The following is a 17344-nucleotide window of genomic DNA, read 5'->3' as shown; positions in this document are numbered from 1 at the left end:
GTGGAGAATTCCATTACGTGGTGGAAAATAGAAGCTTAAAACCTGAGAAAGAGAGTATGGCTAGGGACAGACATTTGGCAAAAATTGTTATGTGGATTCATATTGAAGCCATGAAGTGTATGAGATTGCACACAGAGAGCACTGAGTCAGGCAGAAAAGAGAATAGAGGGCAAAACCTGCATTTATGGGTTGTAACAGAAGCCTCAGTGCCCTGCCCAATCTGCTCAGCACTCACTGTTTCCAAGCATGCCAATGGCATCCTACCGCAACTCCATCCAAGGGCTTTCTCTTAAGTTAAGCATGGTGCAGGCCAGAAATGCCAGGGTAAACAGCCCTCAGCCAATGTTGATGGGACTCTTGTGGGACAACTCAAATGTGTTCCACACCATCTCACAGAGGTCCCGGTGGAATCAAGCCCCACTTGCTCACAGCAGTTACCTCCTCATTACTATACCCTGTACTTGCATCTTTCACTTCCCTGTCTCACTTCTCTGTGGCTCTGCTGGTGTGCCCTATGGTCACCTCCCAGATAGATCACTCACACTCAAATCTTAGTTTCAACATCTGCTTCTGGGAGAACTCAAGAGTGCACAAAGAAGGATGCTCCAGGGAGAATGAGACCAAGAGGTCTGGAGATGGGCGTAAAACCAGGAGAAATTATTTCCTTGGAGCAAGGAAAAAGAAAATTAGAGAGGAGCTGGGACTCCACTGAAAATACTTGAGAAGTCACATACCCTTAAAAGTAATAAAATTCTAAATCTATACATATCCAGTTCCCACAGTTTTTTTTTTTTTAATATAGCAAGGACTTTCCTTGAATATTTCATGTTCAGAAAGGCCATTTATAAGAAAATAAGCCAAAATTATAATCTCCTGAAAAGGAAATCCCAAGGGCCCAGAATGGTGGCCTCTGAGGCCTGGAGAGGCAGGGAGCCTGAGAGCAAAGCAGAGCCTTAAGCAGCCCCGTTCGGGATCCCTGTGTGTACCCACATTGGAAAGTGTCATGCAGGTGGTACCAAACACTTTGGCTTTGTGAAGAATTGATTCATTGCTGGCCCTGATTAATGACCTCCTGTATTCATGCTCCTTACCTGTAATTTCATTGTCCCCACCCACTATGACTCTGGCCAGGCCTTTGACTCGCTTTGGCCAATCGAATATAGTGTAAATGATGTGCAAATTCCGAGTCTAGGCTTCAAGAGGGCTTGCAGTGTTTGTATTTGCTCTCTTAGATCTTTCTTCTGCCATGAGCATAAGCCCAGGCTAACCTGTTGCAGCATGAGAGCACATGAAACAGTGCCAAGTCACCCCACTTGTCCCAGCCAAGACCTAGCATGTGAAAGAGTACAACCAAGATCAATAAAGATACCTAACTGACCACAGGTGCAGAGCAAGCCCAGCTCTGACTAAAAGAACTATCTAGTAAAGATCAAAGACTCATGAGCAAGCATTAATCATTATTGTTTTTGTGAATCTTCAAGGATTTTGAGAAGAATTGTTGCACAGCAGGAGCTGACTGAAATATAGGCTTCATGCCGAACAATGCTTAGTGAGTTACCCGGGCTGGATGCCTTTTGTGCATCTGGAAGGCAAGGCAAGTTACTTAGGGACAGTATTAGTCCATTCTCACACTGCTGTAAAGGTACTACCTGAGACTGGATAATTTATAAAGGAAAGAGATTTAATTGACTCACAGTTCACCATGGCTAGGGAGGCCTCAGGAAACTTACAATCGTGGTGGAAGGCAAAGGGGAAGTAAGGCACCTTCTTCACAAGGCGGTAGGAAAGAGAAGTGCTAACCGAAGTGGGAAGAACCTCTTATAAAACCATCAGATCATGTGAGAACTCACTCACTATCACAAGAATAGCATGGAGGAAACTGCCCTCCATGATTCAATTACCTCCACCTGGTCTCTCTCTTGACACACAGGGATTATGGGGATTACAATTCTGTGTGGGGACACAAAACCTAATTATATCAGGGACCAAGATAATAAAGTTGAGGTAGCTGCCTTGGAATAGTAGAGAGGGGGAAAACAAGCAGCAGACAGGACAGAAGCTTAGGATCTATGCTGTGCTAGATGCCTGGCATGTTATTATCTCACTTTCAACTCAAAAACACCCTGTGAGGAGGTATTATTACCTCTGTAACCAGAATGGCTCTGGCAACCAAGCAATGCTCCACTTGAACCAGTGTCTGGGTGGCCACCATTGCCATTCTACCCCAGATAACAGTGCTCCTTTGCCAGCTGCACCATGGGTACAGAAGTGCTTTGTATTTATCTGAGACCCATTGACTTGGGGGGGGTCCCCCAGCAAAGTTGATGTATCCAGAGATATTTCAGCTCTTTTAGGTTTACTTATAGCTCCCTTCCTAGTCAGGCATGCAACTTCCACCAGAAAAACTGGATTGGGTGGATTAAAGCAACAGCTGCATGGGGACCCTGGCTTATCTCCTCTGGTTCTCAGACTCTGGAATGGAATCAGACACTTGCTCTTCAGGAAGAATTCTCTTTAGAGGGGTCTACTCTGCTCCTTTGCCGTTTGCCTGCTGTTGACCTCTGCCCTTCCCCTTGCCCACCCCATCTCTAACTAAATCACCCTTTGTATATTCTAACCTCAGCATAGAAACAGTTCCCATTTTTCCCCAGGGGCAGGGAGCTGGTGTGTACCAGCTCACGACAGCCAATTGTTATATTCTCAGAACTTTTTATGAGTTGGTTAAAGATAGTCATTATTAAAAATTAAACAATATAGATTTACAATTAAAGAAATTATGTTAAAACAAAGTAATACTCAAAACTTACCATCCCTAATTATTTTATGACATTTTACTATTATCTATGCTCTTTAGCTGATTTACATCTACTCTTTCTGTGCAGTGAGAATATTATATTCTGTCAATCTCCTTCTCACTCTGTATTCAGTGACATAGAGTTAGAACTTGAAATTTAACATGGTGGGACTATTAATACCAAGAAAATCAGCAAACACTGCTGATTTATTGTTTTGATTTATTGATTGAATGTATTATTTTATTGGTTGTAGGGACAGGGAAGGAGGGTAAGCAAACTTTTCCTGTTAAAGGGCCAGATAGTAAATCTTCTAGGCTTTGTGGGCCATCTGGTCTCTGTCGCAGCCACCAAACTCTGCTCTTGTAGCATGAAAGCAGCCACAGACAATACCTAAAGGAATGGACGTGGCTGTGTTCCAATAAACTTTATTTACAAAAATAGGCAGTGGGCCAGATTTGACCAAGGGCCATAATTTGTTGATTCCTGAGCCAGACTAAAGACTTAAGAACATATTAAGGGGGGGCGGAGCAAGATGGCCGAATAGGAACAGCTCCAGTCTCCAACTCCCAGCGCGAGCGACACAGAAGACCGGTGATTTCTGCATTTTCAACTGAGGCAAACAGGGTCTGGAGTGGACCTCAAGCAATCTCCAACAGACCTACAGCTGAGGGTCCTGACTGTTAGAAGGAAAACTATCAAACAGGAAGGACACCTACACCAAAACCCCATCAGTACATCACCATCATCAAAGACCAGAGGCAGATAAAACCACAAAGATGGGGAAAAAGCAGGGCAGAAAAGCTGGAAATTCAAAAAATAAGAGCGCATCTCCCCCGGCAAAGGAGCACAGTTCATCGCCAGCAACGGATCAAAGCTGGACGGAGAATGACTTTGACGAGATGAGAGAAGAAGGCTTCAGTCCATCAAATTTCTCAGAGCTAAAGGAGAAATTATGTACCCAGCGCAAAGAAACTAAAAATCTTGAAAAAAAAGTGGAAGAATTGATGGCTAGAGTAATTAATGCAGAGAAGGTCATAAACGAAATGAAAGAGATGAAAACCATGACACGAGAAATACGTGACAAATGCACAAGCTTCAGTAACCGACTCGATCAACTGGAAGAAAGAGTATCAGCGATTGAGGATCAAATGAATGAAATGAAGCGAGAAGAGAAACCAAAAGAAAAAAGAAGAAAAAGTAATGAACAAAGCCTGCAAGAAGTATGGGATTATGTAAAAAGACCAAATCTACGTCTGATAGGGGTGCCTGAAAGTGAGGGGGAAAATGGAACCAAGTTGGAAAACACTCTTCAGGATATCATCCAGGAGAACTTCCCCAACCTAGTAGGGCAGGCCAACATTCAAATCCAGGAAATACAGAGAACGCCACAAAGATACTCCTCGAGAAGAGCAACTCCAAGACACATAATTGCCAGATTCACCAAAGTTGAAATGAAGGAAAAAATCTTAAGGGCAGCCAGAGAGAAAGGTCGGGTTACCCACAAAGGAAAGCCCATCAGACTAACAGCAGATCTCTCGGCAGAAACTCTACAAGCCAGAAGAGAGTGGGGGCCAATATTCAACATTCTTAAAGAAAAGAATTTTAAACCCAGAATTTCATATCCAGCCAAACTAAGTTTCATAAGTGAAGGAGAAATAAAATCCTTTACAGATAAGCAAATGCTTAGAGATTTTGTCACCACTAGGCCTGCCTTACAAGAGACCCTGAAGGAAGCACTAAACATGGAAAGGAACAACCAGTACCAGCCATTGCAAAAACATGCCAAAATGTAAAGACCATCGAGGCTAGGAAGAAACTGCATCAACTAACGAGCAAAATAACCAGTTAATATCATAATGGCAGGATCAAGTTCACACATAACAATCTTAACCTTAAATGTAAATGGACTAAATGCTCCAATTAAAAGACATAGACTGGCAAACTGGATAAAGAGTCAAGACCCATCAGTCTGCTGTATTCAGGAGACCCATCTCACACGCAGAGACATACATGGGCTCAAAATAAAGGGATGGAGGAAGATTTACCAAGCAAATGGAGAACAAAAAAAAGCAGGGGTTGCAATACTAGTCTCTGATAAAACAGACTTTAAACCATCAAAGATCAAAAGAGACAAAGAAGGCCATTACATAATGGTAAAGGGATCAATTCAACAGGAAGAGCTAACTATCCTAAATATATATGCACCCAATACAGGAGCACCCAGATTCATAAAGCAAGTCCTTAGAGACTTACAAAGAGACTTAGACTCCCATACAATAATAATGGGAGACTTCAACACTCCACTGTCAACATTAGACAGAACAACGAGACAGAAAGTTAACAAGGATATCCAGGAATTGAACTCATCTCTGCAGCAAGCAGACCTAATAGACATCTATAGAACTCTCCACCCCAAATCAACAGAATATACATTCTTCTCAGCACCACATTGTACTTACTCCAAAATTGACCACGTAATTGGAAGTAAAGCACTCCTCAGCAAATGTACAAGAACAGAAATTATAACAAACTGTCTCTCAGACCACAGTGCAATCAAACTAGAACTCAGGACTAAGAAACTCAATCAAAGCCGCTCAACTACATGGAAACTGAACAACCTGCTCCTGAATGACTACTGGGTACATAACGAAATGAAGGCAGAAATAAAGATGTTCTTTGAAACCAATGAGAACAAAGATACAACATACCAGAATCTCTGGGACACATTTAAAGCAGTGTGTAGAGGGAAATTTATAGCACTAAATGCCCACAAGAGAAAGCAGGAAAGATCTAAAATTGACACTCTAACATCGCAATTAAAAGAACTAGAGAAGCAAGAGCAAACCCATTCGAAAGCTAGCAGAAGGCAAGAAATAACTAAGATCAGAGCAGAACTGAAGGAGATAGAGACACAAAAAACCCTCCAAAAAATCAATGAATCCAGGAGTTGGTTTTTCGAAAAGATCAACAAAATTGACAGACCACTAGCAAGACTAATAAAGAAGAAAAGAGAGAAGAATCAAATCGACGCAATTAAAAATGATAAAGGGGATATCACCACCGACCCCACAGAAATACAAACTACCATCAGAGAATACTATAAACACCTCTACGCAAATAAACTGGAAAATCTAGAAGAAATGGATAATTTCCTGGACACTTACACTCTTCCAAGACTAAACCAGGAAGAAGTTGAATCCCTGAATAGACCAATAGCAGGCTCTGAAATTGAGGCAATAATTAATAGCCTACCAACCAAAAAAGTCCAGGACCAGATGGATTCACAGCTGAATTCTACCAGAGGTACAAGGAAGAGTTGGTACCATTCCTTCTGAAACTATTCCAATCAATAGAAAAAGAGGGAATCCTCCCTAACTCATTTTATGAGGCCAACATCATCCTGATACCAAAGCCTGGCAGAGACACAACAAAAAAAGAGAATTTTAGACCAATATCCCTGATGAACATCGATGCAAAAATCCTCAATAAAATACTGGCAAACCGGATTCAGCAACACATCAAAAAGCTTATCCACCATGATCAAGTGGGCTTCAACCCTGGGATGCAAGGCTGGTTCAACATTCGCAAATCAATAAACATAATCCAGCATATAAACAGAACCAAAGACAAGAACCACATGATTATCTCAATAGATGCAGAAAAGGCTTTTGACAAAATTCAACAGCCCTTCATGCTAAAAACGCTCAATAAATTCGGTATTGATGGAACGTACCTCAAAATAATAAGAGCTATTTATGACAAACCCACAGCCAATATCATACTGAATGGGCAAAAACTGGAAAAATTCCCTTTGAAAACGCACAAGACAGGGATGCCCTCTCTCACCACTCCTATTCAACATAGTGTTGGAAGTTCTGGCTAGGGCAATTAGGCAAGAGAAAGAAATCAAGGGTATTCAGTTAGGAAAAGAAGAAGTCAAATTGTTCCTCTTTGCAGATGACATGATTGTATATTTAGAAAACCCCATTGTCTCAGCCCAAAATCTCCTTAAGCTGATAAGCAACTTCAGCAAAGTCTCAGGATACAAAATTAATGTGCAAAAATCACAAGCATTCTTATACACCAGTAACAGACAAACAGAGAGCCAAATCATGAATGAACTTCCATTCACAATTGCTTCAAAGAGAATAAAATACCTAGGAATCCAACTTACAAGGGATGTAAAGGACCTCTTCAAGGAGAACTACAAACCACTGCTCAGTGAAATCAAAGAGGACACAAACAAATGGAAGAACATACCATGCTCATGGATAGGAAGAATCAATATCGTGAAAATGGCCATACTGCCCAAGGTAATTTATAGATTCAATGCCATCCCCATCAAGCTACCAATGAGTTTCTTCACAGAATTGGAAAAAACTGCTTTAAAGTTCATATGGAACCAAAAAAGAGCCCGCATCTCCAAGACAATCCTAAGTCAAAAGAACAAAGCTGGAGGCATCACGCTACCTGACTTCAAACTATACTACAAGGCTACAGTAACCAAAACAGCATGGTACTGGTACCAAAACAGAGATATAGACCAATGGAACAGAACAGAGTCCTCAGAAATAATACCACACATCTACAGCCATCTGATCTTTGACAAACCTGACAAAAACAAGAAATGGGGAAAGGATTCCCTATTTAATAAATGGTGCTGGGAAAATTGGCTAGCCATAAGTAGAAAGCTGAAACTGGATCCTTTCCTTACTCCTTATATGAAAATTAATTCAAGATGGATTAGAGACTTAAATGTTAGACCTAATACCATAAAAATCCTAGAGGAAAACCTAGGTAGTACCATTCAGGACATAGGCATGGGCAAAGACTTCATGTCTAAAACACCAAAAGCAACGGCAGCAAAAGCCAAAATTGACAAATGGGATCTAATTAAACTAAAGAGCTTCTGCACAGCAAAAGAAACTACCATCAGAGTGAACAGGCAACCTACAGAATGGGAGAAAATTTTTGCAATCTACTCATCTGACAAAGGGCTACTATCCAGAACCTACAAAGAACTCAAACAAATTTACAAGAAGAAAACAAACAACCCCATCAAAAAGTGGGCAAAGGATATGAACAGACATTTCTCAAAAGAAGACATTCATACAGCCAACAGACACATGAAAAAATGCTCATCATCACTGGCCATCAGAGAAATGCAAATCAAAACCACAATGAGATACCATCTCACACCAGTTAGAATGGCGATCATTAAAAAGTCAGGAAACAACAGGTGCTGGAGAGGATGTGGAGAAATAGGAACACTTTTACACTGTTGGTGGGATTGTAAACTAGTTCAACCATTATGGAAAACAGTATGGCGATTCCTCAAGGATCTAGAACTAGATGTACCATATGACCCAGCCATCCCATTACTGGGTATATACCCAAAGGATTATAAATTATGCTGCTATAAAGACACATGCACACGTATGTTTATTGCGGCACTATTCACAATAGCAAAGACTTGGAATCAACCCAAATGTCCATCAGTGACAGATTGGATTAAGAAAATGTGGCACCTATACACCATGGAATACTATGCAGCCATAAAAAAGGATGAGTTTGTGTCCTTTGTAGGGACATGGATGCAGCTGGAAACCATCATTCTTAGCAAACTATCACAAGAACAGAAAACCAAACACCTCATGTTCTCACTCATAGGTGGGAACTGAACAATGAGATCACTTGGACTCGGGAAGGGGAACATCACACACCGGGGCCTATCATGGGGAGGGGGGAGGGGGGAGGGATTGCATTGGGAGTTATACCTGATGTAAATGACGAGTTGATGGGTGCTGACGAGTTGATGGGTGCAGCACACCAACATGGCACAAGTACACATATGTAACAAACCTGCACGTTATGCACATGTACCCTAGAACTTAAAGTATAATAATAATAAATAAATTTTAAAAAAAAGAACATATTAAAAATGCAGATTAAGTTTAAAAGTGCATCATGTCTTCAGTGTAAACAGCACCAAAAATTAAGAAAGTTTTTTTTAGTATCATTATCTTTTTTGAGACAGGGTCTCACTCCATCACCCAGGTTGGAATGCAGTGGTGCGATCACGGCTCACTGCAGCCTTGACCTCCCTGCCTCAGGTGATCATCCCATCTCAGCCTCCCAAACAGCTAGGACTACAGGTGTGCTCCACCACACTCGACTAATTTTTATTTATTTTTTATAGAGATGGGATTTCACCATGTTGCCCAGGCTAGTTTCAAACTCCTGGGCTCAAGCAATCTGCCTGTCTCAGCCTCCCAAAGTGCTGGGATCACAGGTGTGAGCCACTGTGCTCAGCCCAAGGAAATATTTTTAAGTATTCAAAAACTATTATCTTTAGCTCACAACATACTTCTTACTCATTAACATGCACACAAAAGTATCAACGAACATTCATGCCAGGAGTACAATTGTTTGTTAGTTGCAGCTAAAAGTTGGCTAAGGATAGAAGAATTCAGCCAAAAATCAATAAAGACATTTTGTGAGAACCAACTGGCCATAAAGAGTTTATAATAAAGAAGATTGTATATTTCATTATAATTTGTAAATTGTGTGCCAAGCATCTTTTTTTTATCAGTAAATGCATAATGAACTTATGTATGTACATATATGCTGGTGGTTAAAAACTTTTACCCGCATACCTTCGAACAGAAGGCACCTGTTTCTGATGCAACTTAACAGATGCAAATGGATCCAAGGGGAGGAAGCTGTTGCCAAATATCTCCTCCCACACTGCCTGAGAATCCTAGGACATCTCCATTTTACAGAAAGAAAACTGAGGCGTATCCAGAATTGTATAACTAGTTATTAATAGTACTGAAATCCAAACATAAGTCTATTTGACTCCAAAGTCAATCCCTTGAGGTTGCCTCATTAGAAACCATTCAGAAGAATACAGGGAAGATGTTAGTGAGGCTCACCTTGGAAATCAGCAAGAGGAGGCTTGGAGAAATTCCAGAGGAGTCAACACCCAGGTGAAGGCCCCACAGGCCTAAGGGAAGGGGAAGCTGCCCTGGGGCACACCCACAGGTACAGATGACAGATGTGGATGAGAACAAACATGCGGGCATGGGGGCGGAGATGTGGGACTTCTCGTGTCAGGGCTGCAACAGTAAGCACATTTCACTTCATCAATGATGGTTTATACTCATGAAGAAATTGTGAGTGCAAGCATCTATAATCCAATTAAATGGTTTTGTGATAGGAAATGAGGCATGCTTTTCAAGCAGTATGCAGTCAGAGATTAATAGCAGGTGCTGAGCCATGGCTGGGAATAGTGCTAGTTGATCATAAGGTGCACTGCATTTTTGCTAATGTTACAGCTTAGGACGTGAGGATAGAAGAGAGTGTAAGGGCCTCAAGGTTCATGCCTACTTTCTGGAAGATCAGTAGCAAGGGGCATCACTGTGGCAGTACCACTCTTCCAAGGAGCCTTTTATGATCTCCAATGGCTGAATGGCTCTGGCTGGAAGGGGTCATCACTGGGACCTGAACCATGCCTCATCTAGGTACCTGACTAGGGGAAGCTGAGTCTCTCTTTTCCAGCCATGCACAACTGTGAGCCAATTAAACCTCTTTTCTTTATAAATTACCCAGTCTTGGGTATTTTACCAACCCCAGGTAATTTACCAGTCTCAGGTAAAGTACCGGATCCCTCCCACTGGGTCCCTCCTACAACACATGGGAATTATGAGAACTTCAATTCAAGATGAGATTTAGGTGGGGGCACAGCCAAACCGTATCACTTGCTGGGCCCTCCAAACTCTAAGGAGTTGACTGTAGCTCCCACTATGGCAAGAGAAGCCCTCCTCCACTGTACCCCTCCCTGCCTGGGAGCACCACTCATAGTGGGAATACATATAACCCTAAAGGGAGCTGTTCCCCCTCAGGCAGGTGCCTGATGGACATGGAGGTTTTGCATGGGTCTATGTGCCTTTTACAGCTGCTGACTTGTACAACTGGAAATTCCATACTAAGGTCTTATGGGTGAGCCCAGAAGAGTTCACAACTCTCATAAGGGCAATATTCTCCACACATAACCCCCACGTGGCCAGACATGCAGACCTTAATGGCAACCTTGCATGGGAGAAGGGAAATCTGCCATCATGGCCAAAGCCAAGGAGGAGGCAGACAAGATGTGTGCTGATAACCATGGTCACAAAATCTACTGGGCTGCTAAGGTGTCAGTCCCAAGAGCCAATCCTCACAGAGCCCCCAGTGGTAATAGGGATCAAAAGCAGCTAGATTATTATAGGAACATGCTGCTTACGTTAGCCAGCCCCTGGTCAGTTGGGGAAAACTCTGGGAAATAGAGCAAGGCCCTAAAGAAAATCCATCAGTATTCCTAAAGAGACTATGAGAATGGCTCCAGGATTACACCCTTTGGAACCCAGATGACCCTGAAAGCCGAGTAGTGCTTGGCTCCCACTTCATCTCTCAGAGTGCCCCAGATATTCAGAGGAAACTCCAAAATTGGCGATAAATCCAGGCACTCTCCCTTCCCAACTAATAGACATTGTCTTCAAGGTCAACAAGAATAGAGATGTGGCATCTGACAAAAGGGAGGACAAGAAGATGGAGAGACAGGCTCATTTTCTGGCAGTAGCCCTACAGACTACTCCAGGTAACCCAGGAGGAAGGAAGAAGAAAGCATGAGTGAGTAAGCAGAAACCCCGCCATGGGACTCAGAGGCTGCCTAAGCTGGGACCCAAACAATGTGCTTACTGCAAACAGGAGGGACACCAGAAAAGGAAGTGTCCAGATTCTCCCCAGAGGGGGAAAACAGAGGACGAATCCGAGCACCAGTTCCCTCTAACTGGAGAGAAAACTAACTAATGGGGTGCTGGGGCTCCTCACCTAGATCATCAAGCTCCACATCTCCCTCAAGAATCCCTGGGTAACCCTAGAAGTAGGGGAACAGCCAGTTGAGTTCTTGATGCTGGGGCTACATTTTTTATGTTTCACTAAAAGGGAACCCCTATCCAAGAGGGAATATAATATAAAAGTATGTCTGCTAAAAGAAATTCTAAGATTCCTGGAGTATCTGGTCTGTGAAGGGGATCTAAGACCTTGACTCATTTCTTCCTCTATGTCCCTGAATGCCCCATTCTCCTTTTGGGAGAGGTCCTTCTGACTAAGTTTGGGGCTACAGTTGCTCTAAATCAGGACAGGACACGGTGGAGTTTCTCTGGGCCCATGGAGCCACCATGCTGGCCCTGGTTCATGGGGAAGTTCTGGACCCAGAGGAGATTCCTTTAGAAATTGAGAATCTTTTCAATTTAAGAAAAGGTTAACTTGGTTAACCCTGTGGTGTAAGCTCAGGGAGAGGTCAGAGGAGCAAAAACGGCCAGGCCAGTGGTATCAGTACAATTGAAGGAACCAGAAGGGAGACCCAGGGCTAAGCAATACCCACTGAGGTCTGAGGCACTGAGAGGCATTCTACTGGTGCTCCATCACCTCCTAGAGCAAGGTGTAATCCACGCTTGCCAGTTGCCCTATATCTTGCCAGTCAAAAAGCCAAGAACTAAAGAATATTGGTTTGTTCAAGATATTCACCCAGTTGTACCCAATCCTTATACCATTATGATTAACCTTCCAGGAGAAAGCAAATTGTATACCATGCTAGATCTTCAGGATACCTTTTTCTGTGTCCCCCTGAGCCCAGAATCCCAGGAGTTGTTTGCCTTTGAATGGGAAGATCCTGAGTCCCATCAAAGGAAACAATATTGCTGGACAGCCTTGCCTCAGGGATTCAAGAACTCTCCCCCTATTTTGGATAGTGTGTTAAGTAAAGACTTGAGATATTTACATTTGGAAAAGGGTGCTGAGTGCAGCGGCTCACACCTGTAATCCTAGTACTTTGGGAGGCCAGATCAGGAGGATCACTTGAGCTCAGGAGTTTGAGACCAGCCTGGGAAACATAGAGAGACTCTGTCTCCATAAAAAGAGGAAAAAAGGTGTGTAAAAAAAGGAAAGGGAACTATCTTACAATATGTGTATGATACCTTGGTCGGTAGCCTCTCTAAAGAGGAATCTGGTAGAAATACTGTCATTACCCTAAACTTTCTAGCTGAAAGTAGCTATAAGGTATCTAAAAAGAAAACACAGATTTCAAGAGATCAGGTTAAATACTGGGCTACTTAATTTCTCAGGGACAGAGAAGTCTTCCCCAGGACAGGAAAATGGCTATGTGTCAAATGCCTCCTCCTCAGAACCAAAAGCAGTTACATGGATTCTTGGGAACGGTAGGATTCTGTAGAATATGGATTTCCAATTTTGGTGTCTCATCAAAGCCCTTACATGAAAAGCTACAAGGGCCAGAGTGAGACCCTTTTGAATGAGGTGGGCAATGTAAGCGGGTCTTCAACAAACTAAAAGAAGCACTGACCACTGCTCCCGCTTTAGCCCTGCCTAACTTGGCTAAACCTTTTTTGCTTATTTGTCCATGAAGGGCAGGAAATGGCTGTGGGTGTGCTTACCCAAATGCTAGGACCACTGAGAAGAGTGGTGGCTTATTTATTTGAAACACCAGGGAATGGTCCTTATGTCTCAGGGCAGTGGCTACAACCTGCCTGGAGAAGCCCCAGTATCCATATCAAGGTGTGCCAGATCTTTCACCCTGCCATGCTTCTGCCCACCTCCCAGCCCCTCCTACATGAATGCTCAACCACTACTGATAAAATATATTCCAGTGGAAAGGGCCTAGAAAGTGAACCCCTTCAAAACTCTAAAAGGTCTGGTTTGTAGATGGGAGTAGTTTCACAACAATGTGCCAGCAAAAAGCAGTGTGTGCAGTGATGTGCTTACTTAGGCTTAAGGAGGCTAACAGCCTACCTCCCAGGACATTGGCCCAGAAGGCTGAAATAATAACCCTGACTGAAGTCTTGTCCTTAGGGCTCGGCAAGGCCATCACCCTCTACACAGACTCTAAGTGTATTAGCCTGTTCTCATGCTGCTATAAGGACATACCTGAGACTGGGTAATTTGTAAAGAAAAGAGATTTAGTGGACTCACAGTTCCACAGGGCTGGGAAGGTCTCAGGAAACTTACAATCATGGCAGAAAGGGAAGCAAACACATCCTTCTTCACATGGCAGCAGCAAGGAGAAGTGCAGAGTGAAGAGGGGTAAATCCCCTTATAAAACCATCAGCTCTCATGATAACTCACCCACTATCATGAGAGCATCATGGAGGTAACCGTCCCCAAGATTCAATTACCTTCCACTGGATCCCTCCCACGACAGATGGGAATTATGGGAACTACAGTTCAAGATGAGATTTGGGTGGGGACACAGCCAAACCACGTCATTTATGCCCTCTATGTACTCCACGCCCATGGGGCAATTTGGAAAGAAAGAGGCCTCCTGACTGCAGGCAATAAGTAGATTAAGCATGCAAAACAAATACTACAGTTGTTACAGGCAGCCCTGGTCAGCATGAGGAAGTTACAGAAGAATGACCTCTGACTCAGACCCCTGAAGAATGAGGATGACATCTCTAGGGGGAAGATTTATAAGCAGACAGGGAGGGTCTCCAGGAACAACAGGAATTTAATCAACCACCCATCAGCTTGGCTTACCGCCTCCTGCCCTGCAGCCTGTTCTTCCCCAAACCCTAGCTGGAATGCAGTCACCTTGTTGGTTTAAACCAGCTCCTCAACAGACATGCAGCAACACAGATGAACTCTTATGAACTTTCTCAGGACCATGCTAAAGTCTCCACCCTGGGCGGAGCTGTAGCTTCATTACCATAACATGCAACCTATGTGTTGACATGATGACTCACTGCATCTACGCAACTAGGACCCCTCCTCGACATGCAATGACCCCCTGTCTTCCCTCTCCCCGACCCCATAAAACCCTACTGTCACTTTCCCTCGGAGAGATGCTGCTTTGGAGAATACTCCCAGTGTCATCCTTACTTGTGCCAAGTAATAAAATTCCTATAGATCAAAACCTGTATACTCGTGGAGAGTTGTTTGTTATTCACCAGGTAAGAAACCCTGGTATTTTTCAGGTAACAAATCTGGTAAAGCCAGGTGGGACAAAGCTGGGTGGGACTGTAGACTGAGCTAGCATCCCTTATAGGCTGCTGACGGGTGAGGCAGTGAGCTGAGGAAGCACACTTGGGCTAACTCACGTGTGTTGCCAAAAGGGAAATAGGAGAAGGACCTCAGGACATGCCTGCCTGGTGACTAGTCCGCCACCTTGGTATTTTTTGGGTAACACCTTCAGTCATGTCCCCATCTCTGGCCCAATCAAGGAGGCCAGGCAGATGGCATTTATCATTGCCCAGGCCTGGGGTGGTACTGAATTGGCAGCCTTGTCAGGACCACACTGGAAGAAAACGGCACTGCCCTCCAAGTAAGGGGGTGCTGTTTTATGTAATGGAGGTGTTGGGGATCGGAAACCAAACCCCCAAAAATGATACTTTGACATCATCAACTGAAGAAGCTTCAAGGTCTTTCTGACCTTCGCCCCAAACTTCATAATCTCTCCCAAAGAATCTGACATTCCTTTATCTCCCTAGGATCCAGACCGACCAAGGAGAACAATTGTTTTTTTCCCTTCCCTGAAACACCAAGAATGTAACCATACCTGAACAGACCCTTTCACTGTCAAAGAGAACTATCTACAAGTGAGTTTTTGATCCACTAATGAGTGGATTACTAGGGATCCACTCATTCTCCCTAATAATCCTTTATTGCCCCTCTTCTCCACCCCGCTCTCATAACCTGTGTTGCCAGGATGGCATATAAGTTTCTGAACCTGCTGAAGAACAGGCAACCAGTGTGATTTCCCCATGCACCCGTTAAATAAGTTTATATGCTTTTTTTCCAATTAATCTGTCTTTTTTGAGTTGATTTTTTTCAGCAAACCTTCAGAGGGTGAAGGGAAAGTTTCCCTTGGTCCTTACAGAGGAAAGAGATGCTGGAAAAATGAAAGGTAGAGTTCCTTGATCAGTAGGATTTTCCAGGGGATTCTCAGACCCAGAGCAATAGCTAACTCCAAGGCTACCATTATGAAGGGGCCAGGCTCTGCAAAGGGAAAAAGGGAGAATGAACAGTCACAAGATGACTGCTGTTTCTAAGGGCCTCTCCTTGTTGGTACACACCGCTTGGTCTAATTTTGAAACTATATCATCCTCATTTTACAGATGAAGAAATAGACAGTCAGGACAGTTAAGTAATTTGCCCAAAGTCATACAGCTAGAAAATATTAGAGCTGGTAGAGGGAGGCACAGGTCTCCATCCTCCAACAGGGAGGAAAGGGTTAATTTCAGGTGCCCTCACTTAGCATACCTCACTGTCAAAGCCTTAAAAATATTTTCATGACCCTTCAACCAGATTTTCTTTGGATGCTTTCCAAAGCTCAAATGAAGCAACATATCTTCCCTTTCATCTCTGATTTTTGGAGGGCAGGATGTGCTATTTCAATGTCCCTGGACAGACACAGAAAAAGGTATGGGAATGGGGCAGAATCTAGTGTTGTTTACACTGCCCAAAGAGTCACTGGATCTCCAACCACATTAACCACCATTCAGCCTGGATGTTGAGTGTCCCCTGTTCACACATCTTATGCAACAAATAGCATGGATGTTGCAGTCAGCACATCAAGTGGAAGCAAGAGGATGGAGTCTGTCTTACCTAGTCCCTAATTCCTGCCTTTGATACCTGTCAGTTGTCCTCTAACAAGTAACTTAACCTCCATTAGCCTCAGTTTCCTCTTCTGTAAAATGGGAAAATCATACCTCTTTTAAAGATGCACCAAACAGATATTTTTATCCCCATTCTACTTGTTCCACCCACAATTTCTGTCCCTTCTGGCCACAGCAGACCAGGGACATATTCCTGACTCGAGGGTAGAAAACCCACTGGCTAATAAGAAACCACTGACATTGTATAGGGAGCATCAATTAAGGAGTGGAGAGTCCACCAGCCAGTGGTAGACACTTCAGGTGCAAGGTCCTGGGCGAAGGGGGTTGGAAGGGCTATTTGAGTTCAAGCACAAAATAAATGAGTAGAGAAAGCCAGTGAAGAAAAAAGAGAGCTGGGAGGAAAACAGATACCAGAGAGAGAGAAGCAGAATGAGAACAGTAATGTGGCTCCTGAATAACAGAGAAAGAGCATGAAAGAGCCTGCCATTGGTTCCTTCTTCCTTAGCTTGTGTGAGGTCACAGTCTCCATTTCATCTGAGCCAGCCTGAGGAAGTTTCCATTCCTTATGTCAGAACAATGCAACGCAAAACACAGAGGGGGCAAAAAGACCATTGGGAGAGTTATCTTCCTGGCACATAGTAGGTGCTCAATAAAAATCCTCACAGTTCTCTTCCTAGACTTGATTGAGGATAAAACACACTCAAACTAGCCCCATGTGACTGCAGCCAAGTGTGTATTTGAATCACTTTCCTTCTACTCTTCTATTCCAAAAACCATGGTCAAACTGTGTGAGATATACTGCATAATTAGTGCGTACCTCTTAGCCTTGCCTAATTACCTCTTTTATCAATTAAAAATATTTTCCCATTAAGGCGAGGA

At 43.3% G+C, this 17344-nt stretch overlaps 1 long non-coding RNA gene across 2 annotated transcripts in view; it reads right to left on the bottom strand.

The window, feature by feature from the left end:
• LOC135967038 (uncharacterized) overlaps positions 1-17344 on the bottom strand; it is a 225268-nt gene that overhangs the window by 17649 nt on the left and 190275 nt on the right. The window lies entirely within an intron of this gene.

The sequence above is a fragment of the Macaca fascicularis genome, chromosome 14 (assembly GCF_037993035.2).
Source record: "Macaca fascicularis isolate 582-1 chromosome 14, T2T-MFA8v1.1".
Classification (NCBI taxonomy): domain Eukaryota; kingdom Metazoa; phylum Chordata; class Mammalia; order Primates; family Cercopithecidae; genus Macaca; species Macaca fascicularis.
This window is presented reverse-complemented; position numbering and strand designations above follow the sequence as displayed.